The 11,518-nt window shown below is 40.4% G+C and overlaps 1 long non-coding RNA gene across 1 annotated transcript in view; it reads right to left on the minus strand.

The window, feature by feature from the left end:
* LOC135320507 (uncharacterized) overlaps positions 1–11,109 on the minus strand; it is a 50,393-nt gene extending 39,284 nt beyond the window's left edge. The window contains exons 1-3 of the long non-coding RNA XR_010379675.1: positions 9,505–11,109; positions 8,159–8,273; positions 3,114–3,213 (exon numbers count right to left, since the gene is read on the minus strand). This is a non-coding gene — a long non-coding RNA (uncharacterized LOC135320507). The remainder of the gene's footprint in view (positions 1–3,113; positions 3,214–8,158; positions 8,274–9,504) is intronic.
* Between the last annotated feature and the right edge of the window lie 409 nt (positions 11,110–11,518).

Genomic DNA, 11,518 nt, shown 5'->3' on the forward strand with positions numbered 1-11,518 from the left:
CATGTACTTAGTCACAAAAGAAGCCTCAACAATTTTAAGAAGATAGAAATTATCTCAAGAATCTTTTCTGACCACAATGCCATGGAAACTAGAAATCAACTTCAGAGAAACAAAGGAGAAAGAAAGGAAAGCATTGAGATTAAACAACATGCTATTAGAAAACCAATGGGTCAATGATGTAATCAAAGTTGAAATTAAAGAATACCTTGAGACAAATGAAAATGAAAACACAACCACACAAAACATATGGGACACAGCAAAAGCAGTGCTAAGAGGAAAGTTTAGGGTAATGCAGGCCTTCCTCAAAAAAGAAGAACAATACCAAATAAACAATCTAACCCACCAGCTGAAAGAACTAGAAACAGAAGAGCAAAAACACACAAAAGTCAGCAGAAGGAAGGAAATAATAAAGATCATGGAGGAAATAAATAAAATAAAGATTAAAAAAATAGAGAAAATAATCAATCAAACCAAAAGCTAGTTTTTTGAAAGAATAAATAAAATCGAAAATCCTCTGGCCGTAATCACAAAGAAGAATAAAGAGAGAGCACAAATTTGCAAAATAAGAAAGGAAAATGGAGAAATTACAACAAATAACATAGAAATACAGAATATCATATGAGAATATCATGACAAACTACATGGAAAAAAATGGATAACCTAGTGGAGATGGACAAGTTTCTGGAAACATACAGTCAACTAAGACTGAATCAAGAAGAAACTATCCACTTGAACAAATGGATCACTAGGAATGAAATTGAATTAACAATAAAAAACCTCCCTACAAATAAAAGTCCAGGACTGGACAGCTTCACCGGGGAGTTCTACCACACATACAAAGAAGAACTCATACCAGTCCTTCTCAAACTCTTCCAGAAGATTGAAAAGAAGGAATATTCCCAAACTCATTCTATGAAGCCACTATTACCCTGATACCAAAACCAGGCAAAGACACCACCAAAAAAGAGAATTACAGACTAATATCACTGATGAACACAGATGAAAAAAGTCCTTACCAAAATACTAGTAAATAAAATCCAACAGCACATAAAAAAGATAATACATCATGCTCAAGTGGGGTTCATCTCAGGGACACAAGGGTGGTTCAACATATGAAAATCAATCAATGAAATACTTCACATCAACAAGAGAAAGGACAAAAACCACATGATCATCTCAATAGATGCAGAAAACTTTTGATAAAATTCAACACCCATTTATGATAAAAATTCTCACCAAAGTGGGTATTGAGGGAACATATCTCAACATCATAAAAGCTATAGATGACAAACCTACAGCCAGCATAGCACTCAACGATGAAAACCTCAAAAGATTCCCACTAAAATCTGGGACAAGTCAAGGATTCCCACTATCACCACTCCTATTCAACATAGTCTTGGAAGTCCTGGCCACAGCAATCAGGCAAGTAACAGAAGTAAAAGGGGTCTAAATTGGAAAAGAAGAGGTAAAAGTGTCACTATATGCAGATGACACGACAATATATATAGAAAACCATAAAAGGTCCACACAAAAACTACTAGAGCTGATCGAAGAATTTAGCAAAGTAGCAGGTTACAAGATTAATGTTCAAAAATCAGTTGCATTTCTTTACACAAATGATGAGTCAACAGAAAAAGAAAGTAAAGAAACAATCCCCTTTAAAATAGCACCCAAAGTAATAAAATATCTAGGAATAAATCTAACCACAGACGTGAGAGAATTATACACAGAAAACTATAAACCATTGGTGAAGGAAATTAAAGAAGACATTAAAAAATGGAAAGGTATCCCAAGCTCTTGGATTGCAAGAATCAATATTGTTAAATTGGTCACACTGCCCAAGGCAATCTACAGATTTAATGCAATCCCTACCAAATTATCCTGGACATATTACATAGAACTAGAACAAATCACAATAAAATTTATATGGAACCATCAAAGACATAGAATTTCCAGGGAATAACTTAAGAAAAAAAGAAAGAGGCTGGAAAAATAACTGTCCCAGACTTGAGACAATACTATAGAGTTACAGTCGTCAAGACAGCATGGTATTAGTACAAAAACAGACATACAGCCAAATGGAACAGAATAGAGAGCCCAGAAATGAGCCCAAATACTTTTGGTCAACTAATATTCAACAAAGGAGGCAAGAATATACAATGGAATAAAGATAGTCTCTTCAGCAAGATAAACATAAGACAAGATACAATAAACCTCCTAGGAGAAAATACAGGCAAAATACCTGACATACATCTCAGAAATCTTCCCCTAGGGCAGTCTACCCAAGCAATAGAAATAAAAGCAAGAATAAACAAATGGGACCTAATGAAACTTACAAGCTTCTGCACAGCAAAGGACACCTTAAGTAAAACAAAATACAACTTACAGAATGGGAGAACATTTTTGCAAATGAAACTAACAAAGGCTTGATCTCCAGAATATATAAGCAGCTCATATGACTTACTAAGAAACAACCAAATAACCCAATCCAAACATAGGCAGAAGACCAAAACAAGCAATTCTCCAAGGAAGATATACAAATGATCAATGGGCACATGAAAAAATGCTCAATATCACTAATTATCAGAGAAATGCAAATCAAAAGTACAATGAGGTATCACCTCAAACCAGTCAGAATGGCCATCATTCAAAAATCCACAAATGACATATGCTAGAGAGGCTGTGGACAAAGGGAAACCTCCGACACTTCTGGTGGGAATGCAGTTTGGTGCAGCCACTGTGGAAACAGTATTGAGTTTCCTCAAAAGACTAGGAATAGAATTGCCATATGACACAGGAATCCCACTCCTGTGCATATATCCTGAAGGAACCCTACTTCAGGATGACAGCTGCAACCCCAATATACATAGCAGCACTATTTACAATAGCCAAGACATGGAGATAGCCTAAATGTCCATCAACGGATGACTGGCTAAAGAAGTGGTATATTTATACAATGGAAAACCACTCGGCTATAAAAACTGACAATATAGGGCCATTTGCAGCAACGTGGATGCTCCTGGAGAATGTCATTCTAAGTTAAGTAAGCACGGTAACAAGGAATAAAGAGAAGTTACCTCTAAGTACAGTTATTTTGATTAAAATATACATACAGAAAGCAAGTCACCCCCACGACTGCTGCCAGGAGGAGCATCTGAATGTAATAGCCCAGCCCAAGCAAAGTAGATTCCGACCTTCTCTCCGTAGAATTTCCTGTAGAAAGACAGAAGGTAGTTTCAGAAGACACACATATTCACTCTGTAGCTTCATCCTCATGTTAATTTCTTTTTTCTTTGTTTTTTGGTGGGGCATAAATAGGTTTATTTATTTGTTTTTTAAATGGAGGCATTGGGGATTGAACCCAGTACCTCATGCATGCAAGGCATTCACTCTACCACTGAGTTATACCCTCCTTCCATCATACTAATTTCTGATTCTAAATCAAGGGGGCTTTAAGTTTAAACCTCTGACTCAATTCACACTTAAAACATATGCGCTTTCACAGCAGCCCCCAAATTCTACCGTGAAATAAGAAGTATTTTACGTATCATAGAAATACAGATCACTGGTTCACCTGCTGAAGAGAGATAAATGAGAACAGAGCAAAGGAGGGGACGAGGCCGACTCCGGAGCAGATGCAGGGGATCATCACCACTCACTGGACAGTCTGGCACATTCAACAAATCCCACCAAAGATCATTCTTAACAGGCTTGACACAAGTGGACTTCAACTACTGGCTCAGTCATCTGAGTCTGCCTTATCTCGGGAACTTCCCAGGAGCAAATGCATCGTAAACCACAGATAATAAGGAAATGGCTGATAATGATAACAACTGGGAGTGCAATGTCTCTCTGACAAAATATTTATAAAACTCATGTAGGAATGGGAGAGGGCAGGAGGGATGTGGCTGAGTAAGGAACTGCCCTGTATTCTTTTTATCTAGCACGTCGGCTGTTCCTAGGTTTCAAAAACCCTTCAATGTTACTCAGTTAATCTGGAGTAGACGGAACAGGCCAGGGAGGCAAGATTAGAAGAAAGGAGTCAGGGCACGAAGCGGTGCCAGGCTGGTCCTGAAAGGGAGACAGACACAGACAGGCAGACACAGAGGGCTTAGGGATGAGGCGGAACAATGAGGCGGCGGCTCAGGTGTGTTTGCTGCTGCTGATACTTCCCTCAGCTGGAGCACTGCTGACGCGGCAGTGCTGGGTAAAACCTGTGACTTTCCTCAGCTCTGAGTTCTCTCGGAAGCTTCCGGCTCAGTCTGGAGCTGAGATGAGCTCCGAGGGCCTAGTCTAGGGGGGACTCAGCTCTGAGAACAGCCTGGAGTCCTGAGAAACTTCACGCAGGAACCCCTAGGGCTGGACCAGCGCTCACAGGGCTGCTGTGAGACCAGCTCCATCGTCAGAGACCTGGGCGTGGACCATTCCATGGGGAAAATGGCTGAGCCCGATGCCAAATCAGATAGGAGGGACAAAGTGTGTTCATTCTCATGTGACTGGTCTTTGTGGCCTGGCTCACAGATGGCAGGCTCAGGATGGTGTCTGGCAGAGAAAACCCTGGCAATGGGTTTGAGATATCTTGGACTCTTTCTTGTTAAGCTTTTTGTAATACATTCTTATCAACTATCCATCCTGAAAATGCCACATTCAAAACTGAAAGAATGTTAGAAGTTGCTTGCTCCAACTGGCCAATGGTAAACACACACTGCTACAGTTAGAGAGCTGGTCAGGCAGCCTCTGCCTGCATATTTACAATGACGGAGAGTTCATTACTTCCAAAGGTTACATGTCGGCAAGAATGTCAGAAAGAATTTTTGAACCTTAAACAGATGTCTGCCCCCTAGTCCTTGCTGAAAGGCTAGAAATAATGAGGATCCCTTCAAATGTAGTTTTGTCTGATTGTTATCTCTCTCTGTCAAAAACACCCCAATTCTTAACATCAATTTTTCAAAATTCAGCTTTGATTTCTTTTTATCAAACTTATACCATACATTCATTAAAGAGTCAAACAGTTCTCGAACACCGATTGTAAAAAGGAGCAGTTCCCAACAACCACCCCATTTCCTGGTCAGAAGCAACAATGTTCAGCTCCTACTGCTGACTCTTGGAATAAAAACTCCCTATTTCTGACTAATATCCTTGTAACACAGCCTACTGACTTTTTCAGCTTTATGTATCACCTATTTAACTTTCTATTTTGGAAAATGAATATTAAGCTCTCTTTCAAACTACATCTCCTCTACACACCCAAACCTTCATTCTTCCAACCTTTTGATACAAATACATTATAATTTTGATCAGCTCAGTATCCCTGCTTTACATTATTAGGACTCTCTACAGACTGTTCACAGCTGTAGCAAGTTGCCTGCTAGGCTTACTTTTTTATTCCCTACTTTGTTTTTCCTGGAGTTAATAATTGTCTTGGTGGTTCATAGCTTAGATTTCTCTGCGCTTAACAATTCAACCCCATACCTTCTCCTAATGAATAACTTTCTCAATACTTTCCAATTCACTGTCTACAAATTTCATCTCCTTGAATAAATCTCTTCAGATCTCCTTCAACCTGGATTAAAGACATGCTAGTCTTGTCACAGAGCTCAAGGGGCCACTAGTGGGAAGCAACAAGGGAATACATGGACCAGGAGAAGGGAACAGATCAACATAATTTCCTTCACAAAACATACTTAAAATAGTGGGAAAATTGTTTTCTTTACAAACACAAACACACACACCAACCCCAAAATCCCATAAAGAATGATTAAATAGCCATCAAACCCATTGCCCTGCCATCAAATTTTGTATAACATAAAACAAAAATAACAGAAGGAATATATCATATAAATATGAATCTCAAGGGGGATGGGGTACACTCAGTGGCAGAGTGTGTGCTCAGCAAGCATAAGGTCCTAGATTCAATCTTCAGTACCTCTATTAGAAAAAAACATTAGAAACAATAGAAAAATGTATCAACTTTAAATATTTACAAATATAAAAACTTCCTGTTTTAAAACTGTTCTACAGGATAATCCGGGTTAATGAGAAAGTGCCTCTTCATGACTGTGATCCTGCTGATAATTGTGGGAGGAAATTAGAGTATGACCACATGAAATAAAATCCCTTATGTAATAATGATCCCGGGTGACAATCATTATTGGCTGCTGTCATCACAAAAAAGAGAGTCAACTGGACATTATGTACCTTATGACAGGAGTACAAAACTTCATATAACAAATATTCTTGCACAAATTTGAACCTCGTTCAGATCAAGCTTTTAGGGGAGGATCAAATCACTTAGCTAAAGCCAATACATAGGATGGAGAAATAAGTCTAACCACAGGGGAGAATGAAATCAACCAAACAGGAAATAGAGAAATCCCTCAGCAATTTCAAGGAAAATGAGAAACAGGAAAATTATAGATTAGAACCCACTTGAGAGATATGCTAGCTGCAATGTGTGAACTTAGTCTGGATCCTGATTTCAACCCCAAAACTGCTTAAAAGTGTATTTTTGTGACAATCAGGGAATTATTTTGTAACCCTAAAAAAAATGAATATTCCAATTGTATTTGAAAGAGACCTTGTCATTTCACTAATGAAAGGTTAAGCTACGTAGGATTGCCTTCAAAATGATCCCGAAGTGGGGGAGGGGAAGAGGTGGAGATGAAAGTTGCAACAACAGTGACTCTGAGTTGATAATTCTGGAGATGGGTGACTGATACAGACAGGCTGGCTGTGCTGTTCTCTCTACTTCTGTACGTGTTTGTATCTTTCCATAAAATGTGAAACAAACAAAAAGACTTCAGTGATTTAAAACCCTCACTTGGAAGGTTAAGAGGTTTGCCCAAGTAGGTGGGCATCTGAATGGGGCACTGAGATTAGGAAGATCAGGCACCTGGCTCCAGGCCGACCTGGGGCTACCTTGACCCTTCTCTTCTCCTCACCATCCACAGCCAGCCCATAACTGCATCCTGTCAGCTCCACTCCCCAAACGCATTCTCCCTGGCTCCCACCATCTCTCATCTGGCCCACTCCAAGAGCCTCCGACCAGGCCTCCCTGCTTCCTGGGTCCCTGCAATTCATTCTCCACATTATCTTTGCAAATTGTGAGAGAAAATTACCTTAGTGCTTAAACTATCATGACTGCTTCTCACTGCACTTAGAGTCTACACTACTTTCCGTGCTCCTGATGCCCTTCTAAACCTCGCGTCTCATCACTCTCACCAGCGTTGGCTCCAGTATCTCCTCAAACCTGCTGAGCACATTTGTGCCTCGGGGCAATGGACAAGCTGCCTCTATTCCTGGGGTGACTTATCCCAGATCCTCAAAGACCAGCCTCCTTATCACCATCTCAGCTCACATGTAACCTTCTCAAAGATAGCTTTCTTGACTCCATTTCCCCCAAGTCTCCCATCTCAACACTGTATTATTTCCTTCATTTCAATCTGAAATTGTTTCCTTATTAGCCCGATTATTTTTGTTTGCTCAGTTGTCCTTGGCCTCCCTCCTCCCAGAAGCCTTGCACAAACAGCATAAGCTCCCGGGGAGCAGCCGGCGCTGATGCTCTGAGAATACACATGCTGAGCGCGACATTACAGTCACGTGGTGTAGTGAAACGGTGTCGAACAGCAGATAGAGCTAAGCAGTGAGAATACTTCTCTTATTTTATAATTTAAGTGAAACCTAACATTTACTCCTGTTTAATGAAGAATTTGGTAGGTCTTTGTTCCCAATTCCTGGACGGCAACCCCTAAAGCCTTGAAATTTCCCAAGATAGGAGTGTCTTTACTATTCATGGTGGACCCTTGGATGGCTTGTGTTCATGAGATAACTCAGGATGGGGACTGGCCAGCCAGAGACACCAACCATGTGATTAGAGGAGTGGGGCTTTGAGCTTTGTGACAAGTGACTGACCATCAGGAGAGGTAGGGGCTCAAATGTTAGGGCTTTGACTTACAGTTATTGTGTGGGGTAGCCATGTCAGTAGTGACCCAATAAACCATGTCTTTGTAATAAAGTCTCCAGTAAAAACTTGGGGCAACAAAGCTCAGAGCTCCTGTGAGCTTCCTGGTTGGTAACACTCTCGGAGGACTGTCACACTCAGAAGCCATGAGGGCAACCCTGAGCCCTTCCCACTGGAGTGCCCTCCACAACAGCTCACCTGATGAGATCTAAGGGCTGCTTCTTGTCTATGCTTCGAGGAGGAGCACATTCCCTGTACAGAAGGCCCTGTTCGCTGGGGCAGCTGAGGTCCTCTGATGGAGGCTGAAGTTGCACTGGGAAGCAGAAGCAAACAGGTGAGCGTCACTGTCACCACGTGTTCACATGTTCTGCTAATAAAATGTGGTGCTAACACTTTGTGGTCATTTGTAAATAAGGGGCCCTCCTTTGCCAGAAGGGATGGAGGTACCATATAATTTTTCATAATTCTCACCGAGGATTAATACTAACCCCTTGAGGGTCATTTGCAAACGTGGCTGGAAAGGAACACTTGGATGTTACACTCCTGGGACCACCGTGGGTACCTGGTGAGGGCCTTGCAGATGCTTAATGTCCTACAACCGGGCCAGTCTTCCACAGCAAAAAAAACTACGCCACCCAAGTGCCCAAACTGCTTCAGTGGAGGCAGCAGCCCCCTCCTTGGACACCCAGAGGAACCTGGACTCTGGCTGTTTAGGGGCAGGGTCAATTCTAAAACCCAGGCTATTTTGTCCCCACAATTCAGTAGTTATTCGGTGACAGCACATGGAATATAAACAATAAAGAAACTTGACATGATGTTATATATTTAGCTTACTCAAGAAACAAAATTTAAATCCAGTCATTCTCCTTCCCACCTGACCTACTTTCCTTTCTCCTGTACTAGAACCAGATTATTACCCACCCAGCCTTAGCATGGGTCCTGACTCCACTTACCTCCCTCCCAAACAACACATGAGATGATTCCTCAGCCTGGATGTGGAACCAGCAATTACAACAGGCTTTAGTGGAAAAGAAATGGTTGTGTGCAGATGCCAACTAAACACTGTAGAATCCTGGTGTCCCACATTAGTAATCATGACAGCTGTTTGCAAGTGTCCCCAAAGTTCATTTCAGACTCTCACTGCTAATTTTGCTCGGATATAAATATAAAACATGTGGACTGCTGGGCTGGACTGCTATGCTGAGTCTCTGATCCAGGAAGCTCAGTGTCTGCTCCCTGCAACCAGCTCCCTGTTCTGTTCATGCATGTGCATCAAGCAGCTGTTTAGTGTCCATTTTAGTATCTTAGACAGTGTATTTCAGTATGGTCTTCATCCACAAATACGTGTACCACACAGTAGTAATGATCAATCTCAGTCTTTGCTTTCTTTTGTCTTAGAGAGTCAGATAAACGGATAGCAAGGTAACAAAGTCATAGAGCGCTATAATATAGTATTTCCTTTATTTCAATGACAGGATTTATTTAAAGAGCTTAGATATAACATCTTTGCATTTATGGCATCATTTAGCGTCTGAAGCTCTTACATTTTACAAACTTCATTTCATGCGAGATGTTGTCAGTTAGAGAAGTGCTTCTGAATTTGAGGGGTTGCTGTCATCTCAGATGGAGTCCCTAAAAAATGTCAAAACTCTGCAGTATTGTCATCATGACAAGAACTCAGACAGATGAAATTTGGAAAGCCCTGTGATTTACTAGTGCACAGACAGAAAATGGTATTTCAGAGGGAAAAAGCCTGAATTACAGAAAATGATAAATGAAATGGTCTAACATGCATTTCCCTTACAAAGAACTAATACTTCTTTGGTTGATAATAACATCTGTCAGTAATTATGAAAAGAGCTGGCAAATGCATAGTACTTACTATTAGCCAGGGCTGTTCTAAAATTCAAGCAGATTCATTAATCCCCATAGCATCTCTACGAGGTGGGTACTATTATTATCCCCATTTTATTGATGAGGAACTTGATAAACACAGAGGCTAAATGACTTTTACAAGGTAGACAGCGAGAAACCAGCACAAGTGTTCCAGCCTGAGTCTATGCTCTTGGCCACTTCTACCTTTTTTTTTTTTTTTTTGGTGGCAGGGAGATAATAAGGTAATTCTGGTGGGGGGGTGGGGAGGTAATTAGGGTTATTTGTCTATTTTAGAGGAGGTGTTGGGGGCTGAACCCAGGACTTTATGCGTGCTAAGCATGCGCCCCATCACTTGAGCTGTACCCTCACCTCTCGTGTCTATGTTCTTAGATGCTAATCCACACTGCCCCACATGGTAACTCTGGGGGAAATACAGTTCATTCATTCACCCACTTGTTAAACTCAGCCTTCCTGGTGCCTGGGATTCAGCAGTGAACAAGACAACATGGTTCCTGCCCTAAATGGGCTTGTCGACTCCTGACATATTATCTTCATTTTACCCAGGAAGTAACAAGGTCAAGAAGACTCACCTTTTCCTGTTAACACCGGAGGATACATGAAGTGCTTTATTTCATTTCTGCCATTTGACTTACACCATGGGAAGGGAAAGCTGCCTTGCAGATCCCGGAGCTCACAATCCAGTTAATCCTGAATTTTTTTTTAAAACTGTCCCTTACTTGATACTTGATCTGAGAAAGGATGAAGTAAACCTAAATAGATTCTAAGAAAGCGTGTGGTTTATACAGGGTAAATAACCAGCCACTGTTTACTATCCTAACAGGAATCTGTAGGCATATTTCTTTTCTTTCTCTTTTTTCATTTTTATGGGCAGCTTTTAAAAACCAAACCAAACCAACAAAACCAAATCACTTATAATTCAACAGCAGGTTCTAAATCACCCCCAAGACAGCAGCTAAACTCGGTTTAGACTTACAGTGCGGCTCCTGGTGGTTGGATTGATGAATGTATCTCTATCCTGAATATAAAAGTCGTTCACGCAGCTCTTCTCAAATAGGGCAATGAAAAACTCTTGTTCCGGTTGTTGATACTTTCATCCACTTGGAGGACTTTCATAAAACAGCTGAAGGTATCAAAGGCTGAGGACACGGTTTTCAGATGATTGGGATTCAGAGGCAATTTTATGTACAGTATCTCAGCGTATGTACAGATCACCTCCCACAGGGTGTGTACATTTGCAAATACAAGCTTGTCATCCAAAACCTATATTGGGAGAATGAAAACACAAACCAGGAAACTATTTTCACATTTTTAGTACACAGATTTTTCTTACATTGCTGGTAGTTAAAGCACTTGTGCAAACACACACAGATATGACACTGGTAAAAGTGAAGATATAATGAAAATAGATTTGCAAACCATCATACATTTTTGCATTAAAGTTAATTTCTTTGTTGAAATTACTGAAAAGTTATTTAAAATCCTTACAATTCATTCATAAAATAACCAATGTTTTAGATGAAGAAAAGTAAACTTGTTAACTTTTAGTCCAAATTAGTAACTAAGAATAGAAACACGAAAAAATTCTTTGCAGGGGCACTGTAATGACAATTTTTTAAATTTCTTAAACCTAGGTCTATTTACATATCTGTTCAATATAATGTT

The sequence above is a fragment of the Camelus dromedarius genome, unplaced genomic scaffold, assembly GCF_036321535.1.
Source record: "Camelus dromedarius isolate mCamDro1 unplaced genomic scaffold, mCamDro1.pat HAP1_SCAFFOLD_176, whole genome shotgun sequence".
Lineage (NCBI taxonomy): Eukaryota > Metazoa > Chordata > Mammalia > Artiodactyla > Camelidae > Camelus > Camelus dromedarius.